Source organism: Ranitomeya imitator, chromosome 5, assembly GCF_032444005.1.
Source record: "Ranitomeya imitator isolate aRanImi1 chromosome 5, aRanImi1.pri, whole genome shotgun sequence".
Classification (NCBI taxonomy): Eukaryota; Metazoa; Chordata; class Amphibia; order Anura; family Dendrobatidae; genus Ranitomeya; species Ranitomeya imitator.
Genome location: NC_091286.1, coordinates 98,813,384 through 98,828,660, shown reverse-complemented (window position 1 = coordinate 98,828,660; position 15,277 = coordinate 98,813,384). Strand labels below are relative to the sequence as shown.

General features: G+C 43.1%; 1 protein-coding gene across 1 annotated transcript in view; it reads left to right on the top strand.

The window, feature by feature from the left end:
- Window positions 1-3,123: 3,123 nt before the first annotated feature.
- The window catches only part of LOC138681452 (cystatin-like), a 34,048-nt gene continuing 21,894 nt past the window's right edge, over window positions 3,124-15,277 (top strand). Inside the window, exon 1 of the mRNA XM_069768969.1 lies at window positions 3,124-3,291. The gene's annotated coding sequence lies outside the window, so the exon portion shown is untranslated. The remainder of the gene's footprint in view (window positions 3,292-15,277) is intronic.

Genomic DNA, 15,277 nt, shown 5'->3' with positions numbered 1-15,277 from the left:
AAAATCAGGTCCCCTACTGTAGGACACTAGGAACAGAACAATTTTTTGTGGCCTCTAGATCAGGCCTCTATAACACACTAGATGCTACAAACTATTTGAATGTGAGATGTCTTCTACTGTATGACATTAGGAACAGAAGAATTTTCTGGTGGCCTCTGGATCAGGCCTCTATAACACACTAGATGCTAAAAGCTAATTGAATTTGAGATGTCCCCTACTGTATGACACTAGGAACAGAATAATTTTTTGGTGGCCTCTGTATCAGACCTCTATGACACACTAGATGCTACAAACTATTTCAATGTGAGATATCCCCTACTGTATGACACTAGGAACAGAATAATGTTTTGGTGGCCTCTGGATCAGGCCTCTATAACACACTAGATGCTACAAACTACTTAAAAGTAAGGTCTTCTACTGTATGACGTATAGCAACAGAAAACATTTTTTGTTTGGTTATGTGCGTGAGATCTGCAGACAGCTTAATTTCAACCCAACAAAATGACAAAGTTTGATACGACGGGCTGTCTAACTTTTTGCAACTGAAAAATTAGAATTATTTTTAATGTGTGTTAGGTCTGCAGACAGTTTCATATCACCACAGCACTAAATGACAACGTGGGACACAGCAGGCTGTTTCACATTTAGCTAGTGAAAAAATATTATTTTGAATGTTATAGTCGTGCACGGAGCACAATAGAAGCAGTGCACAACACACTGGCTTTGCCTGGCCAAAATGAAATGCTGGAAGGTAAATTTAATAGCCACACTGGACACTAGCTAGCTACACTATCTGACTGATATACAACCGCCTAGCTAACTAGCTAAAATCTTGCTGCTAACAGTGCCAGTGTCAGGAGAAGCCTCTCTGCGCTTACAGTGTCAAAATGGCATTAAAACAAGATGTCCGCTCTTTATATGGAGAGGGACATGTGATTTCAGCAGCCAATGACACAAGCCATTGTGTCAGGACATTGTGGATATGTTTTCTGGGTCCTGTTTGGCCAGCCACAATATGCACACATAAAGTTAAGGGAAAAAAATAGCTGTTTACAAGAATGCCACTCCTCTGAGGTCTGCAAACCCCCTCCCCTCAGCAAACATGTACCAAATGCTCATAATATACCACCATTATTGTTCCTAAAATGACGAAAATACTTTTGTGGCAGCGCAAATATTTTCTCGCACTTTTTACCGAATGTTACCAATTTTTCCCAATTTTATAAAATTTCTCTAGTGTTTCTGATCACGAATCCAAATGTGCCATATTCATGCTAAATTTATGTTTGGCAGTCATTTTCCAAACAAATTCGCTCATCACTACTCACGACGCATGCGCCTTGGATGCCACCAAAAAGTGGTACACTCATCTATCACAATATTCATGCAACACTTTATGCTGCCATCACTCGCAGTTTTACCAGTCAAGCAAGATGCCTGCACTGGGTAACACACTAGTACACACACACACTCAGTTTTCCCAAGCTCCTGAATGGTTCACTACTTGCACTCTATCTGCCACAGCATCTACTGTCATGGACATGGCCCTAGCATCTACAGCGATGTATATATGAAGCTCCTGCCCCTCCTGTAATGCTTATATGTCCCCAAACAAAAACTTTAGTAATCTGAAGGACATTGTCAGTGTTCCTCAGGAAACCAGGTACTCTCTAGACAAGAGGCTGAAGAAGACATTCAAGCTACACCCTCAGCCTCTCAACTAGAGAGCCAATACCAGATGCAATGGACAACATAGGAGGAAGAGAAAGATTTTGGGGGATTTTTGGAAGGGCATACTGAATCAATGTAGTTAAATTATCTATTCTAAGTTACCCCGCATCCTTAGTGGAAAAGAAACTTAAGGTACCGTCACACTAGACGATATCGCTAGCGATCTGTGACGTTGCAGCGTCCTCGCTAGCGATATCGTCCAGTGTGACAGGCAGCAGCGATCAGGCCCCTGCTGTGCTGTCGCTGGTCGGGGAAGAAAGTCCAGAACTTTATTTCGTCGCTGGACTCCCCGCAGACATCGCTGAATCGGTGTGTGTGACACCGATTCAGCGATGTCTTCACTGGTAACCAGGGTAAACATCGGGTAACTAAGCGCAGGGCCGCGCTTAGTAACCCGATGTTTACCCTGGTTACCATCGTAAAAAAACAAACAGTACATACTTACATTCAGCTGTCTGTCCCTTGCCGTCTGCTTCCTGCACTGACTGCTGGCCGTAAAGTGAAAGTGAAAGCACAGCACAGCGGTGAGTCACACAGCGGTGACTCACCGCTGTGGCTGTGCTGTGCTTTCACTTTACGGCCAGCAGTCAGTGCAGGAAGCAGACGGCAAGGGACAGACAGCTGAATGTAAGTATGTACTGTTTGTTTTTTTACGATGGTAACCAGGGTAAACATCGGGTTACTAAGCGCGGCCCTGCGCTTAGTTACCCGATGTTTACCCTGGTTACCGGGGACCTCGGGATCGTTGGTCGCTGGAGAGCGGTCTGTGTGACAGCTCTCCAGAGACCAAACAGCGACGCTGCAGCGATCCGGATCGTTGTCGGTATCGCTGCAGCGTCGCTAAGTGTGACGGTACCTTTAGTGCCAAACCATCATCTATGAACGTGTAAAGGGATATTTTGCATAAATCAGTAGGATTATTTCGCAATGGTTTTTAAATAGTCCTATCAAACAGTACATGTGTTACTCATTCAATATAATCATCAGTATTCATCATGACAACTGAACCTCCCTTATTAGACTTTTTTATAACAATTCTGTCATTATTTTTTTTACTTAGTATTAAGAATTATGTAAAGAGTGAATCATGTTGCCATGATGACGAGCACTTTTTGGAAAAGCCTCAGAGAGCATTTTGAGATGACTTTCCATTTTGTTTTGACAGATGTCCATGGCTTCATTGCAAGCCTGCACAGGATAAAACCGTGGGTTAGTAACTCTAGTTCCTCATGTCACTGTGTTTACAGCACAGATGGCCTTTTTTACCCTGTATTACTTTTGTATGTCTTTGTATCTATTTTTATTAGCAACAAGCATGCCCAGTCAGAGTTCAGAGTCAGAGCCCAGCTGCTTCTCCCTCTTTCCCTTCCTTCTGGATTGCTGGGGGATGACGTATGTGGCCGTGTTTTTCCTCTCATTGTCTGAGGCGTAGCTATAAGCTGCTGATTCCTGAATAACCAGTTCCGTCTGCACACTGAGCACCTGATTCACATACAGCTACCAGCAGTTTGGAAGCAAACCCCGGTGACACGAGAAGCGGTGGCTGTTGACGTGCGATCAGTAAGTAACAATTTCTATCTGTAATGTAAATTGAAGCAAAAAAAATTCATTTAGGCCCAAACTGAGGGTGATATCAAACATGGGAATCAAAATGGAAAAGTAGCAGATGGTATTCATCTAGCCCCAGTAGAGTAAGAATAGACTTGTAGTATAATCAAAATGCATTACCTTACTATGGAGAATAAACCCACATTTGCGCATAATAATGCTGTCATTGATGGCATTGTTGTTATCTGGTCTATAGAAAAAAATCAGTGCCAGTGATGAGCGAGCGTGCTTGCCGATACTCGATCGAGCATCGGGGTACTTCGGTACGCTCATTACTCCATCGACCGCCACACTCGAATCCTTGCCCCACATGTTTTGCAGCTTTTAGACTGCCAATAAATATGGGTGGATTACCTGCCATACACAGTAATGCCGTAGCCATGATGACTACTGGCATTACTGTGATTGGCCAGCCACATCGTGTCACTGGGACTTATATATTGTATATATTGCAATTTGTTACCCTTGTGAAATAAAAAAATGGGGGCTAAAAGAAGGTTTTTGTGGAAAAAATGTGATTTCTTTTTATTTTCATGGGTTTGCATTATAAAATTCTGCAAATCACCTGGGGAGTCAAGGTGCTCGCCATATAGCTAGATACATTCCTTCAGGGGTCTAATTTCCAAAATGGAATCACTTGTGGGGGATTTCCATTGTTTAGGCACATCAACTGCTCTCCATTGTGTTCAAAAATTCAGAGGGCACTCCTTCCCTTCTGAGCCCTGCCATGCGCCCAAACAGTAGTTTTCGCCCACATATGGGGTATCAGCATTCTCAGAAGAAATTGTTCAACAATTTTTGGCATCCATTTTGTCCTGTTACCCTTGTAAAAATAAAAAAATGGGTCTAAAGTAACATTTTTATGAAAAAAAGTTAAATGTTCACTTTTTCCTTGCACATTCCATTAATTTCTGGCAAGAACCTGAAGGGTTAATACATTTTTTAATGTGGTTTTGTGCACCTGGAGGGGTGCATTTTTTTAGAATGGTGTCTATTTTGGAAATTTTCTGTTATATAGGCCCTCTTAAGATCTCCTTATATGTCACATTGGCAGAGCCCCTGAGGCACCAGAACAATAGAAACCCCCTATGTGTGAACTCATTTTACAATCTGCGCTCCCCAATGAATTAATCTAGGAGTGCAATGATTATATTGACACCACATGTGCCTCACAGAATTTTATACCACTGAGCAGTGAAGAAAAAATAAATTACATTTTTACTGCTAAAATGTTGTTTTAGCCCCAAGTTTTTAATTTTTCTAAGGGTTAATAGGATTTTTTTTTTACAAAAAACTGAGGTCAATTTTTTCCTGAGTGCGCCAATACCCTACATGTAATTGAGAAATATTTTTCAGGCACAGTGCAAAGCTCAGAAGTGAAGAAGCGCCATATAGAAGTTCAGATTTTGCTGGAATGGTTTAAGGATGTCATGTCACATTGGCAGAGCCCCTGAGGTGCCAGAACAGCACAAACCCCCACATATGACATTTTACAAACTACACCTCTTGATAAATTCATATAGGGGTGCAGTGAGCATGTTAGCACCACATTTGCCTTACAGAAATGCATACCACTGGGAGGCGAAGAAAGAATAATTACATTTTTCCGCTAAAATGTTGTTGTAGCCCCAGATTTAAAATTTTTATAAGGGCTAATAGATAATAATGGACCTCTCAGTTTGTTCAGCAATTTCTCCTGAGTACGCCAATTGTTTTTCATTGTTCACTTAGTCCCTCTACGGGACTTTCAATTTTTGCAGTTTGATCGCTTTATAAAGCATTCTATAGTGCAGATTTTCCTGTTCTGGTTTGCGGGTGTTATGACCCACTGGGAGAGCCCCTGATTTGCCAGAACAGCAGAATCCCCCCATAAGTGACCCCATTTTACAAACTACACCTCTCAACGAATTCATATAAGGGTGTAGTGATCATATTGACATCACAGGTTGGTCACAGAAGTTTATACCACTGTGCAGTAAAGAAAAAATAATTACATTTCTACCACCAAAATTTTGTTTTAGCCTCAGATTTTATATTTTCACATAAGAAGTAGGTAAAAATGGCACTATGATTTGTCCCACAATTTCTACTAAACGTGACAATACCCCATATGTGGCTGTACAGTACTGCTTAGCCACACGGCGAGACTCGGGATGAACAAAGCACTATTTGCCTCCTGGAGCTCAGCTTTTCCTAGAATAGTTTGCAGACTCCACATACAGAGCCCCTAAGTGCTAGAAAAGCAGAATTCCTCCCTCAAGAGACCCAATTTTGGAAATTATACAACTTTGGGAATTTATCTACAGGTGTAGCGACAATTTTGACTCCATGGGTGTTTTCCAGAAACAAGCAGCAGAATTTCTTTTGGAGGATGAGGAGCCATTTTGCTTTTCCAGAGCCTTTGTGTCACTGTTACTGCGACAGAGAGGAGCCAGAAGACTGCAGCGTCTGATTGCTCCTACTCCTGTGCTGAAAAGTAGCACTTCACCTTTTTAAATGGTGTAAATTTATTTTAGCAGTACAGGGGTTAATCGGTCATGTTGGAGCTCTGGGAGCTAGAGCTCTCAGCTGAGCATGGTTAGCCACTCCTATCCCCTATATAATCTGGGTCCTGACTGACACACATTGTCAGAGCTATTTTTTTCTGCATGGCTGGGAGGATAGAAGTTAGTGATTATATGAGAAGGCATTTGGTGGATTTATCTGTGACTGTTGCTTGCTTAGTAAATGTGATAATTCCCTTTCCTGCTTTGTTTTTTTTTCCCCAGTGCATTCCTCTGTTATATGTGAGTGAATATTTGTATGCCTGGTATTTCCATTGCTCCTGTTCATGTTACCTAGTTCGTCTGGTTGGTGTGGTACAGTGCACAACTACGCCTCTCTTCCCTGGGTGGGGAAAGGGTACAGAGGGCAGATTCAGAAGATAAGGCGCGGTGCATGGTCCTGGCATCACCTTCAGAAATAACCTGGGGTACAGGATGTTCCCTAGCGTTAGGGATAGTGAAAGTGCCCCTGGTCCCAGGTCACCCAACCACTGAGTTGTGACACTTTTTGCTGCCAGGAACATGGAAGCCCCCTATATATCTGTTAACAGATGATGGACCTGAGTGGGGACTTTTTTTGTGGATTGATTTGAAGCATTTTACACAACGTTTGGAATCACATTTATCCTGTGCTCTATGCTGAGCACTTACATCTGGATTTTTATCTAAATCTCTGAGTGACGTTGTCACGCTCATGCCCTGACTGGTGGGCGTGAGCTCGGGGGGTTTGTGGCCCCACTGTGCCACAAACCAGACTGCCCTGGAAGGGGCGTGACTATGACAGCTGCCTGGGTTTTCACTGGAGCCTCTGATGGTGAGGTCAGGCTTGTGCAGCAGGCAGCTGCCAGGTGCTACTCCAGGGTGGTGTCTGGCTGTGGCTGCTGATCCCACTTGGAGAACAGGAACACTAGGACAGGTGTGGGTGGAGCGCCCCCAGATGCAGGGCCGCGGGGTACTCGGTCCCGGTCCTCTCTGTCTCGGTCCTGGGGTTGTCACGGTGGCTAGACCCGGTCCGTGACCCTGCTAATGGGCGTCCAATGAAAGGTGATGAAAGTTTGTCAAGTGTTCGTGACGCCACCTGTGGTATTCAGTCAGGGTGACCGACGCTGCTTAGGGGTCCACTGGGGTGATGAAATGGCAGCTAGATGGTATACCTTCCCACAGGCGAAGTATATCCCCAGGGCTTCCCAGTAGTGTAGGTGGCGATGATGTGAGGCGCGGTTAATAATGAGGACGCAGGGTTGCAGTCTCTTTACCTTTTTACTGAAGACTTTGGGATCCGCAATCCAGAGCACTGCTAACAGGGCTGGCTGAGACCGGCCGGTCCGAAGGCACATCCAGAGTTCCCTTTGCAGGTTGAAATCAGTGCCTACCTACTAGCGCTGTAGTCCTTCCCTGCTGAGCACCACGGGATAGTCCTCACAACTGTCGTAACTGTTCTTTCTCTCTCTCCGTCCCCCAGATAATATGGATAGGATGCACCCGTATGACAGGTAGGCCTGTAGTTATTCTGGGACCCTAGAGACGCCCCTCTCCCATGATTGCCTCCTATGTCTGCTTAGGTGATTTAAGTTAGACAGCCAACCTATAATTAACTGTCCTGCCGCTGTTTGAAGTAATGCTTGAAGTCTGTTACTTCCTCGGCGTTCCGGCCACGCGCCTCAGTAGGATGTTGCCGATCTCGAGGCACGACTCCTACTGGTTCTATCGCCTTTGTGCTGTGATCTTGTTTCTCACTTCTCCACAATATACTTCGCTTCGTGTCCTTCCCTAAGATGCCGCCGCAAGGTAGTGCAGGCGCGGCTCCGTAACGATCTGTCCTTTCTGCTAGGTCCCTGCCAGGAACCCACCCCTGACAGGTCCTCCCCGGAACTCTCCCAGGCTGCTTCTCTCCCTGACTTCCTATCCAACCCCCAGTTTTACCCAAGTGTGAGGAGTGGCCTAATACATAGAGCCCTTTGCTCCTCCTGGTGGCCAGAGTGTGAAGTGTAGTGTGTGACTGTGATACCTGGTCAGGTGAACTCCCTTAGTGCAATCAGACATAACATTACTCCCCTTAGTGGCAGAGCGACATTACTGCAACGACCAGGACTCTGGGGCGCTGCTTGGGCATCAGGTAGGACTAGCAGAAGAGCACGGCTGAAACTCAGACGAGTAGGCTGGCACGGCTGAGACACAGGGTTGGCAGAGACACGGCAGAGAACACTGGGCTGGCAGAGACCCAGCAGAGAACATAGGGCTGGCAGAGAACACAGAGCTGGTAGGAACACAGGGCTGGCAGGAAAGGCAGGAACACAGGACTGGATGGTGTGGTGTATGAAGGAACAGGTAGGGACCTGTTCACACAGGAGGTGCAGGTATGGATATGTAGTATGAAGAAACAGGTAGGGACCTGTTCACACTGGAGATGCAGATAAGAAAACAAGCAGAAAGTAATGAAGCATGAAGGAACAGGTTGGGACCTGTTCACACAGGAGATGCAGGTACGGAAACAAGCCAGAAGGGAAGGAGAATGAAGGAACAGGTTGGGACCTGTTCACACAGGAAGAGAAGTGCAAGGCTGCAGATATGAGCGGAAGAGCAGCAAGAGATAGCGTAGCAAGAAAAGCTAAGCAGAGCAGAACCACAAGGAATGCGGAGAGGAGCTGCAGCAAGAGATCTCTGCAGAAGCTAGGCAGAGCGGAGCCACAAGGAATGTGGAGAGGATCTGCAGCAAGAGGTTTCTGCAGCAACGGGAGCAGAGTAGAACCACAGGAGTGCAGAGCAGAGGTAAAACCACAAAGGTACAGAGCCGCAAGAGTGCAGAATGTACGCAGACTGAGAACACAAGGAAAGACACACCAGGGAAGGAAGCCACAGACAAGGAGACAGAGATAATACTAAGTACAGACAAGGCAATGGAACAAGATACAAGGACAAAGACACAGGGACCAGGATATTCTGCCTCCTGGAGGGCAGACAACAAGATCAAGGCAAGAACACAGCGAAAGACCACTAAAGAGGGAGTAACACAGAGCAAGGCCTGGCAAACTCAGAAGCAAGACACAAACTGAGCTAACATGTTGCATAGGCCCAGACCACAGGGTGGAGCTGCACTATATACTGGAGGCCTCTTGGTAATTGGTCAGGAACAAATTAGACAGATGCACCTGATTCCTATAAGAACCAGAGAGTTCAGGCGCCGGCCCCCTATGCACACAGCCAGGAAGCATGCAGAGAGTAGAGGCACAGAATATGAAGCTGGCATGAAACAGAAACCACATCATGGCCTGGAGCAGTGGGTAAGATAGTGTGAGAAATGAGAGGCAATGCCGTGATGCCAGCAGAGTTGTTACAGACATGATTCAGATGAAACCCCTGAGAGATCCTTTCACTATAATGAAGCAGCAGAGTAACTCTGGACTCAATTTGGCCTCTGTACAACTTTGTCCTTCTTTTCAGAAGTGCACAAAACTGTGGCCGACTGCACTTTTATGCTTGATTAAAAAGACGGACACCTCTGGATCACAGGTCCTATGGTGTCCACAGTCACTCCATCTGCCTCTTAGGGAATCTTCCGACGAGGGTTCCATCTGAATCACGTATTTCAAAGATTTACACGGAAACCCCGGTGTAAGGGCTAAGCGCAGAGCGCAGGATAAATGTAAGCCAAGCCTTTATGCGATCATTGGAAGGCAGAATAAACAAATCAATAGCAGATGAAGAATTGTTTTTATTTATATAAGTAATTAGGCGATTTTATTCTTCGTGTGGGTGCGATTACAGCAATAACAGATTTAATTATTTTTTATGTTTGGCTACTGTCACACACTAAAAGACGCTTTTTATTGTAAAAACTAGTTTTTACTTCACCATATTTTGAGAGCTATAATTTTACCATATTTCATCCGACAGAGTCATGTGAAGGCTTGTTTTTTGCAGGACGAGTTGATATTTTTATTGGCTCCATTTTCAGACACATTACATTTTTTGGGAGGCAGAATGAACAAAAACCAGCAATTCAGGAATTGTTGTTTTTTTTTTTTATGTTGTTCCACTTGTGGTAAAATTGATAAGGCAGTTTTATTCTTCGGGTCAGTACGATTACAGCAATACCACATTTATTTTTTTTCTGTTTTGGCGCATTTTACACAATGAAAGTTATTTTATAGGAAACATAATTATTGCTTTATTCTGAGACCTATAACTTTTTTATTTTTCCGCTGATGGAGCTGAATGGCAGCTTGTTTTTTGGGAGACAAAATGAAGTTTTCAGCGGTACCATGTTTATTTATATTTGTTTTCTTGATTGCGTTTTATTCCACTTTTCTTCAGCGGTATGATGATAAAGCATTGTTTTTTGGCTTGTTTTTTATTTATTTTTTATGGTGTTCAGTAAAGGGAGTTTTAGGCTGTGTGCACACGTTGCGGATTAGGCTTAGGAATTTCTGGTGCGGATTCTGCCTCTCCTGGCAGAAAACGCACCTGCGGATTTGTCGCATTTTTTGTGCGGTTCTGCAGCGTTTTTTGTGCGTTTTTGCTGCGGTTTTCTTGCGGATTTGCTGCGTTTTTTACCCCTGAGGTTTTCTGTAATGGAATGGGTACAAAAACGCTGCAGATTCACAAAAAAGAAGTGACATGCTACTTCTTTTAAATGGCAGCATTTCCGCAGCGGATTTTCCACAAAGTGTGCACAGCATTTTATTTCTCCTTGATTTATATTGTACTGTAAATCAATTGCGGATCTGCAGCGTTTCTGCACCTCAAAAAACGCTGCGGATCCGCAGAGAATCCGCAACGTGTGCACATACCCTTATAGGTTGGGTTGTTCCGGATGTAGTGATACCAATGATGTGTACTTTTATTGTTTATATTTTTTTTCATAAAATTATTTATTTATGGATACAATATATTTTTTATATATTTTTACCATTTTTTTCTTTTTTTCACCTTTATACTTTGTCCTACTATGGACTTTCATTTTTTGCAGGCTGATCGCTTGTATTGCATAAGTTGTCATCGCTGCACTGACAGTTGAACTTGTTTCATCATGTTTTGAGCATGATCAAGCAACTTTTCAAGCTCTGGTGACCCAGATATCATCATGACGACATCGGGTAACCATGGCAATGATCCGATCCAAGGGCAGAGGGGCTTTCTTCCCTCTGCCTGCTTCCGCAATACTGTGATCGAGTTTGATCGCAGCATTTTAAGGGTTAGCCCCTTAACGACCAGAGGTATTTTTAGTTTTACATTTTCATTTTTTGCTCCTCTTCTTTCCAGAGCCATAACTTTTTTATTGTTTGGTCAAAATGGCTATGTGAGGGCTTGTTTTTTGCGGGACAAGTTGTACTTTTGAACTACACCATTGGTTTTAACATCATGTACTGGAAAATGGGAAAAAAATTCCAAGTGTGGTGAAATTGCAAAAAAAAGTGCGATTCCACAATAGTTTTTTGTTTTGCTTTTTTACTATATTCACTAAATGCTAAAACCTGCCATTATGATTCTCCAGGTCATTACAAGTTCATAGACACCAAACATGTCTAGGTTTTTTTTTATCTAAGTGGTGAAAAAACTTCCAAAATTTGTTTAAAAAAAAAATTACACCATTTTCCGATACCCATAACGTCTCCATTTCTCATGATCTCGGGTTGGGTGAGGGCTTATTTTTTTGTGCAACGAGCTGTCATTTGTAATTATACCATTTTGGTGAAGATATGACCTTTAGATTGCCCTTTATTGCATTTAAGGGTAGTGATTTGAACTTTTATATATTTTTTATGTTTTAAATATTTTTAAAAACATTTTTTTACTTTTGCCATGCTTCAATAGTCTCTATGGGAGACTAGAAGCTGCCGTAACCTGATTGGCTCTGGTTGTTATGCCAACCCATCGGCGACCAGCGGTCATGTGACACGGCCGGGCGCCGATGGGTGAGATTTCCAGTGCGCTTGCCGGAAGCCCATGTTAAATGCCAGAGTCAGAGTTTGACAGTGGCAGTTAACGAGTTAACAGCCGCGGGTGGATCGCAATTCCACCTGCGGCGGTTAGAGGCACATGTCAGCTGTTCAAAACAGCTGACGTGCTGGAAAAGATGTGGGCTCAACGCCGGAGCCCACATCAAAGGGAGGGAGTCCGATATCGGCATACTATTACGCCCAATGTCAAAAAGGACTTGGCACTGAGTGCTGAGTGTCAGCTGTCAGAATCAGCTGACATCTGGCAGTGATCAGGTGCGCAAAATTGCGTGGATGTATCCATATGTCAAAAGTCAGTAAGTACCAGGCAACCTGGACGTATGGATATGTCTAAAGTCAGAAAGAGGTTAATGGTTGTATGAGGAATGTTCTGCCACACTCAAAGCACACAAATCTGCTGCTAGTAGCTCCCTTTGCAGTTGACCAATGACGTTTCAGATGTGCTTGATGGGAGACTAGTCCAGAGATGCTGCAGGCCATGGTAGCACATTTGAGCCACACATGCTGCTCACTTTAGCACAAGTAACATGCAACATTCATTGTCATGTTGAAAAATGGCTGCTGGGACAGTTTGAGAAATGATCGTACCACTGGTGCCATGACCAAATTAATGTAATGCTGAATATAACAGGAATGAAGGCTCGAGGGTTCTGAACATCCTTCAAACCACCATTAATAACATCACGGATAGCAGCCAATGCGTGTAAATGTGTGTATTTCTGCATGTGGTAATTATACTCGATACTGAATAAATCAAGACTTTTTTCCCCATATGCAAATCATTACCATGCCTTTTGATCCTGTGATTTCTATAATTCCACTACTTTTCCTTCTTAGTGTTGGCCACATTTCTCCTTGAAGATATGCGATGTTAAACATTATGATGTTTGTATGTTTAGTAATTTGTATTGCTAGTGATAGAGTTGTGCTCGGCCCAGCAATTGGTAGTTTACAGGGAACATTAGAGTTAATAGTTGGGACTAGCCCAGAGGGTAGGAGATAAGTGAGGGCACAACTGAGAGCTTCTCTATAAAACATCAGATAGGGACAAGCCTTCATTAGTAGCAGACCTTGGGTCTGGCTGAGTAGCAGAATCACATGCAGTGTTTTTTTTTTTTAAAGAGAGGAATGACCAAGACGGGTTATATGTTCCTACAAAAGAAGCAACAACGAGAAGGAAGTGACTAGTATCAGGAATTAGTTAAGAGTGAAAGAGAGGAAAGGAAGAAGTTTCCTGGGGAAAGAAGCCTACTGGGACAGTAATGAGTTGCCAGGCAACTGTTGTCTGTTAGTCAGGTAATGGGACAGAGAAGGAAGGATAAGTGAAACTAGGAGAAAATGCCCTGCATGGTAGTCCAGAGGCATCAATAAAGCGAAACGCTAAGTAGCGGCCATATTCACATTTAAAACTCCCTTAAAGGGAGAAGGATGCGGAACCGCAGGTGGATGTATATGGCTCTTTCTTGCTGGGCTGTAGTGCCATTATTGGGGACGAGGAGGATAGTGTTCTGGTCTGTTTTGAGGCAGAAGAGCTAACTAGAAAGTGAGAGTGGCTTCTGGTAAGAGAAAGGAAAGTGCATGATAATGTTCCATGTCAAAACAGAAATGTCCACGAAGACGAATGCCTACTATCTGCTACTCATAAGTTATTCTTCAGTAAAAATATGTTTATGGACTATGGTCTCTCTCACTGAACTCTATATCATCTGGTCCTGGCGGGCCGAATACAACAGCACAATGCAGTTTGCAAGGGCATAGCGCAATCACAGATAAAGTCCACACACCCAGCCAGGACTCTTATTTTCATGTAGCGTGCCACGGCAAGAAGCACGAGTATGTTGCCGCAATATGTTACACACGGAGTGTTTAATTGTCAAGGTTTGGGTGCTGTTTTCGGTGAAATGTGACTAAGCAATTAAGCAAAGTCTTTAGGCGATTACTGGATGACGTTGTCTTATGTTATGCGGATGACTGATCCCTCAAGAAACGTTATGTGATGCATGTTAGCATTTACAATCATAAAAGGTTTCAGAGCTAAATAGCAAAGAGTGATGTTGTTCCATGTCAGAAAAGTAGATGATGCAGTTGCCAGAAGTTTTTTGTTCTGTGGAAATCTATTTTTTTTTAAATCCTGAATGCCAGTAAATAGCTACATTAAAGTCTGGTAGCCCTAGAAGCCTGGGCTTCATCCTGGTAGGGCTGTCCTGAGCTAAACTGGACTGAATGCAGTAAACAGTGAAAGGGGTATAATAAGATAAGGGTCATCCATTGTATGTTCAGATTAGAGAAAAAATGTATTGTAAATTCAATTTGTGTCAAATTTTGGGGACTTTGCGGAACGTGACAAATTCAAATAATTTTCAATTTGTTATCCATGAATACTAAAATGCCGGTCTCAATTTAAGGCAATAAATGCATGTCACAGACAACAGTACATAATTACAATGCTGATTTTAGATGTGAAGCTACCATGTCTTGTTCATTCTTTTTGAGAATGGGGAAATAACTATGTTTAAAAAAATGCAAAAGAGAATTATACTGTAAATATACAGACCACCATTGTGCTCTCTACCCGATAAAGTGTTCATATCACAAACTACTTCTTTTTTTTGCACACCAATTTAATTTGTCAAATTTGACATCCATATACTTAAGCATACCTGCTGCTGTTTTGTTGGACGTGTACCTAGCATTTCTTGAGAAGGAGGATTTTGGTTGAAGACAGGAAACAGAAATCTCCAGGTAGCTAATTCTACATCCACAAATGAGTGCTGGAAGAAGTTAAATGGGTTGTCCACTTTCAGAAAATGTTCGGCATCGGCTACAGTTTATTATAAACCAATTCTTTGATGATGCTCCCAATATTTGGGGTTGGCTGCGGCACTGACATTAAGTGTGAGTTCGGCGGCTCTCAAAGGGTTTTTCCATATACACCGGCAGAGCCACTGAGCTCACTGATTGGGTGTTGACGTGACGCCTGCTCCGCAGCCAATAGAAGACATTGTAGCAGCACCAAAATCTCAATGCTGGATCCGGGGAATGTGATTAAAAGTGCTGTTTGTTACAACTGCAGTTTGGGATCAAGATTTTCTGAAAGGGGACAACCCTTTAACTGCTCCAATCTCAAATTGAGTCAGTAGATGTAATCTTTATCCACTCATACAGTATGTAGGGTGCCTGTGTAGGACTGGTATGTATCACTGTATGGTGGTAATATTGGTCTTTTGTAAAGTGTTTTTTATTTTGTTTCTTTTATTCAGTCAGTATAGCAATATATATATATATATATATATATATATATATATATATATATATATATATATATATAGTGTAATGTTGCACTGTTTGTCTTGATATAGTGGTTTTGTTCAGTGACCATATGATAAGGTGATATTTGCTCCTTCTATTGTGGCTCCTTGTTTAGTGTCCAGGCCA